Source organism: Nerophis ophidion, linkage group LG27, assembly GCF_033978795.1.
Source record: "Nerophis ophidion isolate RoL-2023_Sa linkage group LG27, RoL_Noph_v1.0, whole genome shotgun sequence".
In the NCBI taxonomy this organism is placed as follows: Eukaryota; Metazoa; Chordata; class Actinopteri; order Syngnathiformes; family Syngnathidae; genus Nerophis; species Nerophis ophidion.
This window is the reverse complement of record NC_084637.1, coordinates 29,776,542-29,791,243: the sequence shown is the minus strand read 5'-3', so window position 1 is coordinate 29,791,243 and position 14,702 is coordinate 29,776,542. Positions and strand designations below refer to the sequence as shown.

At 38.9% G+C, this 14,702-nt stretch overlaps 1 long non-coding RNA gene across 1 annotated transcript in view; it reads right to left on the bottom strand.

Annotated features, from left to right (window-relative positions):
* Positions 1–1,036, bottom strand: part of LOC133544309 (uncharacterized) — a 92,528-nt gene extending 91,492 nt beyond the window's left edge. Inside the window, exon 1 of the long non-coding RNA XR_009804625.1 lies at positions 859–1,036. This is a non-coding gene — a long non-coding RNA (uncharacterized LOC133544309). The remainder of the gene's footprint in view (positions 1–858) is intronic.
* Between the last annotated feature and the right edge of the window lie 13,666 nt (positions 1,037–14,702).

The window sequence follows — 14,702 nt, the reverse complement described above, 5'->3', positions numbered from 1 at the left end:
CTTCTGCCCAAATGCAGCTGAGATAGGCTCCAGCAACCCCCGCGACCCCAAAAGGGACAATCGGTAGAGAATAGATGGATGGACTTCTTACCATTGATGTGACTTATTGAACAGGTGCGGTTGAAAACGGATGGATGGATTAAAATGCATAAGAATGTTTTATATGTTAAACGTTATTTTTAAGACCGATTACGGGCGGGTGTTAAGTAATGTCAGCTCGGATGTATTTGAGAGCCAGATGCAGTCATCAAAAGGCCCACATCTGGCTCTAGAGCCATAGGTTCCCTAGCCCTGCTCTACATAAAACAAGAATGGGAAAGAGTTCCACTTTCAAAGCTTCAACAATTACTTTCCTCAGTTCCCAAACGTTTTTTTGGAGTGCTGTTAAAAGAAAAGGTGATGTAACACAGTGGTGAACATGCCCTTTCCCAACTACTTTGGCACATGTTGCAGCCATGGAATTCTAAGTAAATTATTATTTGCAAATAAAAAAAAATAATGTTTATGAGTTTGAACATCAAATATCTTGTCTTTGAAGTGCATTCAATTGAATATTGTTTAAAAAGGATTTGCAAATCATTGTGTTCAGTTTATATTTACATCTAACACAATTTCCCAACTCATCAACAAGAAGGTGATATATTCAGATCAGGACAGAATGCAGATCACACGGATCGTGTTTCAACAAAACCACAGACTAAGGCCCCAGGAAACAAGTTTACCTGAAAAACCTGTCTTGGGTGCTTATCGTCATTCTGAAACCTGGTCTACCATCACACAGCTCTTCAAACAAACACCATCACAGACCGGAGCTATAAGTGCGAGTCCTAACAAAACAACAAGGGAAAGATACGTCACCTCTCCACTTTGTGATGATTCGAGGAGCCAGCGGAATAAACAGTGCCCTGCACAAGTTTACCATGGCCCAGATATATCTCAGGTAGAACTGTCACAGCAGTCTTAATCTCAGCGGAGAGAGAGAAAGTATGCGTTTGTGTCCGGGGGATAAACACAGAGGGTGATTGGAGTGGGCTGAAGCGCTGTGTGGTCGCGGCTGCAACGTTTCCCCTTAAGTGCTTCCCGTTTTTTTACTGTTTCATTTAGTTCAGCTTGTTGTGTCAACGTTGTTATTTAGGGCCCCTCGGTTTAATATCTGAAATGGATTTCCATAAACCACTTGAGGGGAATCTAAGGACAGCTGATAGGTGAATTACAGTCAGGCAGGGCTGTTCAAATACATTGCTTTGGGGGGGCCACAGGATCTCTAAGGATAAACAATGGCAATCAAAGTATTTACAATACTTTGATTGCCATACTTTGTGGGATTGTAAATAATGTAAATAATTCAATGTATAAACTTTGATGATTAACTTGTGTGATGAATGTATTATGCTGATAGTATATACATATGTGTTGCGAAATTGTGTTAGATGTAAATATAAACGGAATACAATGATTTGCAAACCTTCTGAACTCATATTCCATTGAATGCACTACAAAGACAAGATATTTGATGTTCAAACTCAGACTTTATTTTATTTTTGCAAATAATAATAAACTTAGAATTTCATGGCTGCAACACGTGCCAAAGTAGTTGGGAAAGGGCATGTTCACCACTGTGTTACATCACCTTTTCTTTTAACAACACACTGCAAAAAGTCAGTGTTCAAAATCAAGGAAAAACAATACAAGAATTAGGGGTATTTTACTTGAACTAAGCAAAATTATCTGCCAATAGAACAATAAAATTTGGCTTGTCGAGACTTTCCGAAACAAGTCAAATTAGCCGACCGCATTGAACCCCAAAATACCTTAAAATAAGTATATTTTCACTAATGACAAGTGCGCTTTTCTTGATAGAAAAAACAAATAGGAGACCTTTTTTCTCAGTATGTTGAAAAATATTCCTGTCCATTTGGTTGTCATCTGTTTGAATTACGAGACAAAATTGTGTCAAAATCATGATTTTTTTTATTTCATGCTTGAAATAAGAAATTATGACTTTGAAAAAGCAATTGATGACACAGCTTTGCAACAGTTGATATTCTACTTTCAAGCATGTTTTACTCAAAATAGGTCATCAAATCTCAGCAACAAGCTGTAATATCATACTGAGATCATTTAGGACCAAAACACTTAAAACAAGTAAAACACTCTAACATGAAATCCGCTTGGTGAGAAGAGACACAATTTAAGCAAATATCACCCTTATTTGACATATTTAATGTTACGTAGATTTCAGTTTTTGCAGTGCACTCAATAAACGTTTGGGAAGTGAGGAAACTAATTGTTGAAGCTTTAAAAGTGGAATTCTTTCCCATTCTTGTTTTATGTAGAGCTTCAGTCGTTCAACAGTCCGGGGTCTCCGCTGTCGTATTTTACGCTTCATAATTTGCCGCACATTTTCGATGGGACACAGGTCTGGACTGCGGGCGGGTCAGAAAAGTACCCGCACCCATTTACTACGAAACCACGCTGGCTTGGCATTGTCTTGTTGAAATAAGCAGGGGCGTCCATGATAACGTTGCTTGGATGACAACATATGTTGCTCCAAAACTTGTATGGACCATTCAGCATTAATGGTGCCTTCACAGATGTGTAAGTTACCCATGCCTTGGGCACTAATGCACCCCCATACCATCACAGATGCTGGCTTTTGAACTCCGCGCCTATAACAATCAGGATGGTTATTTTCCTCTTTGTTCCGGAGGACACCACGTCCACAGTTTCCGAATATAATTTGAAATGTGGACTCGTCAGACCACAGAACACTTTTCAACTTTGCATCAGTCCATCTTAGATGAGCTCGGGCCCAGCCAAGCCGGCGGCGTTTCTGGGTGTTGTTGATAAATGGGTTTTGCTTTGCATAGCAGAGTTTTAACTTGCACTTACAGATGCAGCGACCAACTGTAGTTACTGACAGTGGTTTTATGAAGTGTTCCTGAGCCCATGTGGTGATATCCTTTACACACTGATGTCGGTTTTCGACGCCTGAGGGATCAACGGTCCATAATATCATCGCTTACGTGCAGTGATTTTTCCAGATTCTCTGAACCTTTTGATGATTTTACAGACCGTAGATGGTAAAATCCCTAAATTCCTTGCAATAGCTCGTTTTTGTAAAACATTTCGACGATTTGCTCACAAATTGGTGATCCTCGCCCCATCCTTTCTTGTGAATTACTTAGCATTTCATGGAAGCTGCTTTTATACCCAATCATGGCACCCACCTGTACCCAATTAGCCTGCACACCTGTGGGATGTTCTTATATGACATCGTTCTGCTGGCAACTCTTACTGTCAAAATAAAAGTGATGGCTTTTTTTCCATGTATAGTAAAAAACGTAAAAAACTGGCAGCTCGGTCGTCAAATGTTAAAGTAAAAACAACAATGTCCCATTTTTTTTCCATTTACAGTACAGCAATGTAAAAACGACTGTAGATTTTATGGTAAAATTTTTTGGGGAAAATTGGCAGCTCAGTTGTCTGAGTTTACCTTAAAAATAACGATCGTAGATTTTACAATGATAAAAAATGTGTATTGTAAAAACAATCATAGATTTTACTGCCCAAAAAAACGATTACCATACCATTACGATACAATTTTTTTCCATTTACAGTAATGCACTGTAAAAACAACGATTGCAGATGTTGCCATATAAATAACAATTGTAGATTTTACAATGAAAAAAAAAGAAACTAGCAGCTCATTCACAACAATTTTAACGTAAAAATAAAAGCGATACCATTTTTTTAACATTTACCTTAATGCGCTGTAAAAAAAAAAATCTCAAATTTTAAGGTAAGAAAAACTTCTGAAAGTATGAGGGCTATTGCTTTTTAACTTATAGTAATTATGTGTAAGAAAAAAAAACAAAAAAAACAACACACCCTTAAATTTACCGCAAAACTGGCAAAATATGAGTTGGCATTTTTTGATGGGAAAATCTGGAGATTTATTTTTGTTACAGCGCATCGCTGCAGAAGTGAACTCACGGTTTACGGGTCACGGGCAGAATAACAAGGGTATGGCTTAGAAACACTTTGCAAAATAAAAACCACATGCAATAAACGGCCTCACTCTTCATTTCCATCTTAATGTTTTCCATTTACAGTAAAGCAATGTAAAAATGACTGTAGATTTTATGGTAAAAATTTTTGGGGAAAATTGGCAGCTCAGTTGTCTGAGTTTACCGTAAAAATAACGATCGTAGATTTTACAATGATAAAAAATGTGTATCGTAAAAACAATCATAGATTTTACTGCCCAGAAAAACGATTACCATACCATAACGATACCATTTTTTTCCATTTACAGCAATGCACTGTAAAAACAACGATTGTAGATGTTTCCATATAAATAACAATTGTAGATTTTACCATGAAAAAAAAAGAAACTGGCAGCTCATTCACCACAATTTTAACGTAAAAATAAAAGTGATACCATTTTTTAACATTTACAGTAATGCGCTGTAAAAAAAAAAAAAATCTCAGATTTTAAGGTAAAAAAAACTTGTGAAAGTATGAGTGGTATCATGTGTAAGAAAAAAACCAACACACCCTTAAATTTACCGCAAAACTAGCAAAATATGAGTTGGCATTTTTTGATCGGAAAATCTGGAGATTTATTTTTGTTACAGCGCGTCGCTGCAGAAGTGAACTCACGGTTTACGGGTCACGGGCAGAATAACAAGGGTATGGCTTGAAAACACTTTGCAAAATAAAAACCACATGCAATAAACGGCCTCACTCTTCATTTCCATCTTAATGTTGTTGACCCTGACAGTTTGAAGCATGCGGGGGCAGTGCTTTTTTTTATTTGTTCATGGACTCCGTTTTCCAGTCCTTGAACTGCTTCTCCGGTGCCATGGGAGTCCTAATAAACTTAAGCCATAAAAAGGGGCCACGCTCAATGTCTCTTTTCGGACTTCAAAGAGCCACAAGGAGGATTTTTTGGGGGGCTGACAAGCGGATTGGTTCGGAGCTTTGTATTGTGGAGGATGACCACCGGGACACAGCCTGTGGATCTTGTTGCTGAAACAAGAGAGCCGGGATGTCGGGGGTGTGACACTCGAGCTTACCACCCCTTGGCCTCTGCAACGAAGGCTAGGTCGAAGGTATTATTTTTTTCGTATCCATGTTTTCTACGTATGTAAGTTTCATTCTCCATCTAATCCTGCAGGGCACTCAATATCAAAGCCTTTAAGACAACAATTGTTCCTGCAACACTTGCATACAATCCCATGACCCACTTTCGGTCTTCACCAGAGAGATTATTGGAAATTGTTTTTATAGCTTTTTTCCACAAGCTGGCTCAGAGAGAGATTTTTCCGTACGACCAAGTGACGCCGAATAGCACATTTCAAGCCGACTGTGTCGCTCGCCGAGAGGAAGAGCGTTTGTTTCGCTCAAAAACATTTCACCTATTTGAAATGGAGATTAGATAGATTTTTTTTTCCGTCAGGGAAACAATGTAGAGTCAGGTCTGAGAACTATTAGCTATGGTAAACGAATTTTTGTTATGTGCAAATGTTATAAAAAAATCGTATGTTACGGTAAATTCCGGAATATAAGCCGCTACTTACATATATATATATATATATATATATATATATATATATATATATATATATATATATATCCATCCATTTTCTACCGCTTATTCCCTTTTGGGGTCGCGGGGGGCGCTGGCGCCTATCTCAATCGGGCGGAAGGCGGGGTACACCCTGGACAAGTCGCCATCTCATCGCAGGGCCAACACAGATAGACAGACCACATTCACACTCACATTCACACACTAGGGCCAATTTAGTGTTGCCAAACATTTATCCCCAAGTGCATGTCTTTGGAAGTGGGAGGAAGGGAACCCACGCATTCACGGGGAGAACATGCAAACTCCACACAGAAAGATCCCGAGCCTGGATTTGAACCCAGGACTGCAGGACCTTCGTATTGTGAGGCAGTCACACTAACCCCTCTGCCACCATGAAGCCCATAAATTATGTTATTATTATGTATTATGTTAAAGTACCAATGATGGTCACACACATAGTAGGTGTGGCGAAAATGTTGTCTGTCTATCTGTGTTGGGCCTGCGATGAGGTGGCGACTTGTCCAGGGTGTACCCTGCCTTCCGCCCGATTGTAGCTGAGATAGGCGCCAGCGCCCCCCGCGACCCTGAAAGGGAATAAGCGGTAGAAAATGGATGGATGGATATATGTATATATATGTATATATATATTCATACACACACACAGTAAATTCTGGAATTTACCGTATATATATATATATGTATATATATATATATATATATATATATATACGGTAAATTGCGGACTATATGCTGCTACTTTATATTATATATATATATATATATATATATATATATATATATATATATATATATATATATATATATATATATATATAATATTGTAACAATACCATTATTTTGGTACTGGTACCATAATTATTTTGGTACATTTTTAAATAAAGAGGACCACAAAAAAATGCATTATTAGCTTCATTTAATCAATCGATCAATCAATCAATCAATCAATCAATCAATCAATCAATCAATCAATCAATCAATGTTTATTTATAAAGCCCTAAATCAAAAGTGTCTCAAAGGGCTGCACAAATCACAACGACATTATTATAACAAAAAATCTTAGGGTACATTAAACATATGTTCATTATTGCAGTTAATTCCTTAAATAAAATAGTGATTGCGGTGGGCGGAGTTTGGTGGTGGTGGGGGTGTATATTGTAGCGTCCCGGAAGGGTTAGTGCTGAAAGGGGTTCTGGGTATTTGTTCTGTTGTTTTTATGTTGTGTTACGGTGCAGATGTTCTCCCAAAATGTGTTTGTTATTCTTGTTTGGTGTAGGTTCCTCAGTTTGACCTGTATGGCTGTTGACTGTGTGTATGTATATGTATATATATATATATATATATATATATATATATGTATAAATAAAGGTACATTTTTAGTTGTTAGTTCAAATCCTGTGTAAGAGAGAAGGGATGCTCCACTGAAACTATGTCATAAAAAGAAGATAAAACCAATGGGAGACATTTTTGCGTCTTGTAGACGTTTACAAGTCGAGGCCATATATTTTTCTGCAGACGCTGTCAGTTCATGTGTTTACTGGGAAAAGTGGAAATGGTTAAACGCACATCCGTGACAGGGAGACCTGCATCTGACCAGGGCTGCACCTGGGCCTAATTCTCTTCAACGTTCAGGTAAACGGACACCATGTGGCAGGTGTGAGGTGAACTCCTCCACTCAAGCTGTCGGCGTGCAAAGCGCTGTCCATCCATCACACATTCAAAGAGAGGAGAGGTCTGACTGGAAACAGATCCGGTTGCCTTACGCTGTAAACATTTCCCGTTTTTTATGGAGCAGAGTCGACATAAAACATGCCAGGAGCCTACAGGGATCTGCTTTTACCCCAAACAAACCTTTTTGTCTTACTTTAGGGAGTTGCATTTGCAAAGGAAGTTATCAGTGTGTGCTTATTCGTTTGTGGAGAGCAAAAAAAACAAAAGTAACGGAAACTAAACATACAAAAAATTAGACCCATAGATGGCGAGAAAGACAGGAAAAGACTTGTTTGTTTTAAACAATTCGTAAGCATTTTAATAAGTTGTTCATCTGAACGCGAAGATATAAACACCCCAAAGGTCGTCAACCAAGTGAGAGCAGACATTGTACAGTAAGTGATTGATTATGCTCGTGGTTTGTATTTTTCGTTTTGCAATTAACAATAGAAGATTAGAATAGATTAGATTACATAGTACTTTATTATTCCCCGAGAGGAAGTTAGATTTTCAGCACAAACCCGTTCAAGATTAGCTAAACAAAGGTCGTCACCCGAATGAGAGCAGACATTGTACAGTAAGTGATTGATTATGCTCGTGGTTTGTATTTTTCGTTTTGCAATTAACAATAGAAGATTAGAAATAGATTAGATTAGATAGTACTTTATTATTCCCCGAGAGGAAGTTAGATTTTCAGCACCCGTTTAAGATTAGCCAAACAAACAGTGTACAAGGTTACAGAACAGGAATGCTGATGGGTCGCCACAAGGCACCCCGTAAAAGATAGTAAAAAAGATTAATGCTGGGGGAGGATGAGTAAAAAAATATAATCTAGACTGCACTTCTATGGGGGCCCAGACTGGAGTGGGGAAAACACCTCCATTGCAAAGCACATATGCATATTACAACATACATTTCGAGACTTGCAACAGAGGGGAGGGAGTGGGGGCCACGGCGGCAGGCTGCAGTTTTTCAGGCGCTGCCCAGCAGTCCATCAAGAGATTTGGTTACTTGTTCGGCTTCTGAAACTTGTAACTCATCCTCCTTCAATTCAGGCTCAAAAATATAAGGTTCTGGATCATCATTTGTCCCTAAGTAGTCTTTTTTGTCTCTTGTGAAGTCTGATATGATTAGTAGTGTTGTTATTAAAGGACATAGCCAACATTGCAGAGCATTAAAATAAAAAATAAAAAAAAACAATTAAATATTGGTGCAAATTCAACATTAAACTGAAAATTATGCTATATAATATACATGAATGAATATCATCTTTTATGTACAATGGCGTGTTAATCAGGAATTTGTGGCTTTAAAACATACAATATGTCATAATGGAAGCTTTATATATATTTTCATGAGTTCTAATATTTTGCTTACAGTAGGTAAAGTATAATTGCCATTAATAGGGACCAAAACAAATGTTTTTTTAGTTGTTTTATGGTATTAAAAGATAAACACATCTGGTTTTTCATTTCCGCGTACAAAACAACACTGTCCTGCATGTGTCTTTTTTAATTTTTTTTATTTCTTACATTTGATTCAAACAGTGTATGTCGATCATTGCATTGCACCGTGGTACCAAGGTTAACGGGTTTAATTGGTTCCGTGACAGAGCTCTGAACCCAAAATATTCGTACCTCAATTCAATGTTCCCCACTGAAATTAAGTAAAGTGTAATTATTCTGTGCAAGGCCCCCCAAAACACCAACATTATCTGTGCAAAAATGCACACGAGATTTGTCGTCTTATGTTCACCTGCTCCGATGTAAAAATATATCGCCCAGCCCTAATTGGTTGCCAAAAAGGAACTTAGTATTATTTTTTATTTTTTTTATATTGACACATCTCATCTGTGCAAACATGCACTGATGAGATGAGTCAATAACAAAATATCCCTTTGTCTTATGTTCACCTGCTCGGATGTAAAAATATATCGCCCAACCCTAATTGGTTGCCAAAAAGGAATTAATTATTATTATTTTTTTTTATATTGACACATTTATCTGTGCATAAAAGTACACATCCCATCCGTGCAAACATGCACATATGAGATATGTCAATATTCAAATATTCCTTTGTCGTCTTATGTTCACCTGCTCCGATGTAAAAAATATCGCCCAGCCATAATTGGTTGCCAAAAAACATATATATATATATATTTTTTTATATTGACACATTTCATCTGTGCATAAAAGTACACATCTCATCCGTGCAAAGATGCACAGATGAGATGTGTCAATATCCAAATATCCCTTTCTCGTCTTATGTTCACCTGCTCCGATACAAAAACATATTGCCCAGTGCTAATTGGTTGCCAAAAATGATTTTAGTTTTTAATTTTTTACATTTTTTTTTGTTATATTGACACATTTCATCCGTGCAAAAATGCACGGATGAGATGTGTCAATATCCAAATATCCCTTTGTCGTCTTATGTTCACCTGCTCCAATGTAAAAACATATCGCCCAGCCCTAATTGGTTGCCAAAAAGGATTTTTTTTTTTTTTATATTCACACAGTTCATCTGTGCATAAAAGTACACATCTCCTTTGTGCAAACATGCACAGATGAGATGTGTCAATATCCACATATCCCTTTGTCGTCTTATGTTCACCCGCTCTGATGTAAAAAATATCGCCCAGCCCTAATTGGTTGCCAAAAAATATATATATATATTTTTTTTTTATATTGACACAAATGCACATTTCATCTGTGCATTTGTGCACAGATGAAATGTGTCAATATCCAAATATCCCTTTGTCGTCTAATGTTCACCTCCTCTGATGTAAAAAACAGCTTCCAGCCCGGCACCGACTTGCAGGAACTCAGAGACGTCTCGAGCAATTGCAGGAGTGACATCAGTCTAACACTCGCATCCACCAAGTGTGGTATTTCCTGTGCAAACTGTACTGCCATTCATAGTCCCATCTCTTGGATAACAGCCATCCTCTCTAGTCTCCCCCATGACCTTTCTTGAGAGTTCTTTCAAACCATTTCACATCAAAAAATGAGATGTCTGAGCCACAGATAATATATATTAAAAAAAAAAGGGGATCTTCAGACGAGGCCAGAGGTTGCACATGCTTCGCCGCTTTCTCTCTTTGCAACTTGTCCTTCCAAATCAAAGCCTTAGAAGAAGAAGAAGAAAAAAAAAAGGAGGACAATCGCACAAAGAAAGCCAAAAAGTGAGAGAGTGAAGTAATGACGCCTTTTACCATCACCAGTCTGCCACTTTGTGTGACCTAGATAGGAAGTGACACAGGGAGGATGGAAATGCTTCCCTTTACTCATGTGTGTCAAAACGCTGTACGCAAACGCCGTTACAAGAACATCTGATCCACTTCACGGGTCGACCAGGGCTGGCGGTCGACACCAACATTTATATCAAGAAGTTCTTCAACAAGAAACACTGATGATACGAGTACAAAAAAAAAACGTCCTTTAATGTCTGCCGCCGACTTCCTATTAACATATGCATGAGCTGCAACTGATATTTCCTTCATCAGCACGGAGACATTTTGAGCCCGTGACAAATTGCCACGAGGACCGAGCTGGTGCACGCTCCTGGCAACGTGCGGAAGTCCGCCAAGGGGGACAGGCCAAGGGCGTCCTCCGGTTTCAGAGGCTCCCTCTTCCGACAAATGCGTCCCCCCCGTCGTTCCCTGAATAAATCCTCCTCTAAGGGCTCATCATTGGCATGAACATCAATGCCGCGCGTTGGGCTCCATCAATTTGGCTCAGGAGTTGGGAGATATAAATTTGGAGCTTATTAGCCCAGGCCTGTAGGCAGTGCGTTAAAAAAGTAAACAAATAGATAGTGATGTGCGATACCACTGATTTTATTTTCGGTCCAATAACAAGTAAATTCAGGCTGGTCGCGGCGATACTGAGCCGATACCAACAAAACGGAAAACTTTGATAAATACCCCCAATAAAAAGATCCACCTGATCAAGAACTCCCTTGGTGCTCTGGGTGCATCTGTTAAAAGCAGCCTCAGAAACCTTGGGGTTCAGCAAGAAGTTCCTAACTTTGCCTCTTATCTTTCTCCCTAAGTGATTTCCCAAGAAGAGTCCATTTAAATTCATGACGTGTTCTTAAACGACCAAATTGTTCACACCTGCTGTTTTTAAGTAGCTGAATGCCAAATGGTTAGCGCGTGCGTGTCTATCATAATTTGCATATTAACACGCCCATTTATCCCCAAAATGCATATGTAAACAAATATAAAGTGATGTGGAATACCACTGATTTTATTTTCGGTCCAATAACGAGTAAATTAAAGCTAGTAGCGGCGATACTGATCCGATACCAACAAAGCAAAAAACTCTGATAATTGCCCCCGATAAAAATATCCCCCTGATCAAGAACTCCCTTGGTGGGCTAGGTGCATCTGTTAAAAGCAGCCTCAGAAACCTTGGGATTGTGTTGGATCAGTCCATGTCTTTGGGAGGGTCACTGGAGGGTCACTAACTTTGCCTCTTATCTTTCTTCCTAAGTGATTTCCTAAGAAGAGTCCATTCAAATTCATGACGTGTTCTTAAACGACCAAATTGTTCACACCTGCTGTTTTTAAGTTGCTGAATGCCAAATGCGTGCGTGTCTATCATAATTTGCATATTAACACGCCCTTTTATCCCCAAGATGCATATGTAAACAAATATAAAGTGATGTGGAATACCACTGATTTTATTTTCGGTCCAATAACGAGTAAATTAAAGCTAATAGTGGCGATACTGAGCCGATACCAACAAAATGGAAAACTCTGATAATTGCCCCAGATAAAAAAAATCCCCTGATCAAGACCTCCCTTGGTGCTCTGGGCGCTTCTGTTAAAAGCAACCTCAGAAACCTTGGGGTTGTGTCGGATCAGTCCATGTCTTTGGGAGGGTCACTAACTTTGCCTCTTATCTTTCTTCCTAAGTGATTTCCTAAGAAGAGTCCATTCAAATTCATGACGTGTTCTTAAACGACCAAATTGTTCACACCTGCTGTTTTTAAGTAGCTGAATGCCAAATGGTTAACGCGTGTGTGTCTATCCTAATTTGCATATTAACACGCCCTTTTATCCCCAAAAAGCATATGTAAACAAATATAAAGTGATGTGGAATACCACTGATTTTATTTTCGGTCCAATAACGAGTAAATTAAAGCGAGTAGTGGCGATACTAATCCTATACCAACAAAATGGAAAACTCTGATAATTGCCTCCGATAAAAAAATCCCCCTGATCAAGAACTCCCTTGGTGGGCTAGGTGCATCTGTTAAAAGCAGCCTCAGAAACCTTGGGGTTTTGTTGGATCAGTCCATGTCTTTGGGAGGGTCACTAACTTTGCCTCTTATCTTTCTTCCTAAGTGATTTCCTAAGAAGAGTCCATTCAAATTCATGACGTGTTCTTAAACGACCAAATTGTTCACACCTGCTGTTTTTAAGTTGCTGAATGCCAAATGGTTAACGCGTGCGTGTCTATCATAATTTGCATATTAACACGCCCATTTATCCCCAAAATGCATATGTAAACAAATATAAAGTGATGTGGAATACCACTGATTTTATTTTCGGTCCAATAACGAGTAAATTAAAGCTAGTAGCGCCGATACTGATCCGATACCAACAAAGCAAAAAACTCTGATAATTGCCCCCGATAAAAATATCCCCCTGATCAAGAACTCCCTTGGTGGGCTAGGTGCATCTGTTAAAAGCAGCCTCAGAAACCTTGGGATTGTGTTGGATCAGTCCATGTCTTTGGGAGGGTCACTGGAGGGTCACTAACTTTGCCTCTTATCTTTCTTCCTAAGTGATTTCCTAAGAAGAGTCCATTTAAATTCATGACGTGTTCTTAAACGACCAAATTGTTCGCACCTGCTGTTTTTAAGTTGCTGAATGCCAAATGCGTGCGTGTCTGTCATAATTTGCATATTAACACGCCCTTTTATCCCCAAAATGCATATGTAAACAAATATAAAGTGATGTGGAATACCACTGATTTTATTTTCGGTCCAATAACGAGTAAATGAAAGCTAATAGTGGCGATACTGAGCCGATACCAACAAAATGGAAAACTCTGATAATTGCCCCAGATAAAAAAAATCCCCCTGATCAAGACCTCCCTTGGTGCTCTGGGTGCTTCTGTTAAAAGCAACCTCAGAAACCTTGGGGTTGTGTCGGATCAGTCCATGTCTTTGGGAGGGTCACTGGGCCCCATTCAGCAAGAAGTTCCTAACTTTGCCTCTTATCTTTCTTCCTAAGTGATTTCCTAAGAAGAGTCCATTCAAATACATGACGTGTTCTTAAACGACCAAATTGTTCACACCTGTTGTTCTTAAGTTGCTGAATGTCAAATGGTTAGCGCGTGCGTGTCTATCATAGTTTGCATATTAACACGCCCTTTTATCCCCATTATGCATAAGTAAACAAATATAAAGTGATGTGCGATACCACTGATTTTATTTTCGGTCCAATAACGAGTAAATTGAAGCTAGTAGCGGTGATACTGATCCGATACCAACAAAACGGAAAACTCTGATAATTGCCCCCGATAAAAAGATCCCCCTGATCAAGAACTCCCTTGGTGCTCTGGGTGCATCTGTTAAAAGCAGCCTCAGAAACCTTGGGGTTCTGTTGGATCAATCCATGTCTTTGGGAGGGTCACTGGAGGGTCACTAACTTTGCCTCTTATCTTTCTTCCTAAGTGATTTCCCAAGAAGAGTCCATTCAAATTCATGACGTGTTCTTAAACGACCAAATTGTTCACACCTGCTGTTTTTAAGTAGCTGAATGCCAAATGGTTAACGCGTGCGTGTCTTTTATAATTTGCATATTAACACGCCCTTTTATCCCCAAAATGCATATGTAAACAAATATAAAGTGATGTGGAATACCACTGATTTTATTTTCGGTCCAATAACGAGTAAATTAAAGCGAGTAGTGGCGATACTAATCCTATACCAACAAAATGGAAAACTCTGATAATTGCCTCCGATAAAAAAATCCCCCTGATCAAGAACTCCCTTGGTGGGCTAGGTGCATCTGTTAAAAGCAGCCTCAGAAACCTTGGGGTTTTGTTGGATCAGTCCATGTCTTTGGGAGGGTCACTGGGCCCCTTTTAGCAATAAGTTCCTAACTTTGCCTCTTATCTTCCTGCCTAGGTGCTATCCTAAGAGGAGTCCATTCAAATTCATGACGTGTTCTTAAACGACCAAATTGTTCACACCTGCTGTTTTTAACTTGCTGAATGCCAAATGGTTAGCTCGTGCGTGTCTATCCTAATTTGCATATTAACACGCCCTTTTATCCCCAATATGCTTACGTAAACAAATATACAGTTATGTGCGATGCCACTGATTTTATTTTCGGTCCAATAACGAGTAAATTATAGCTAGT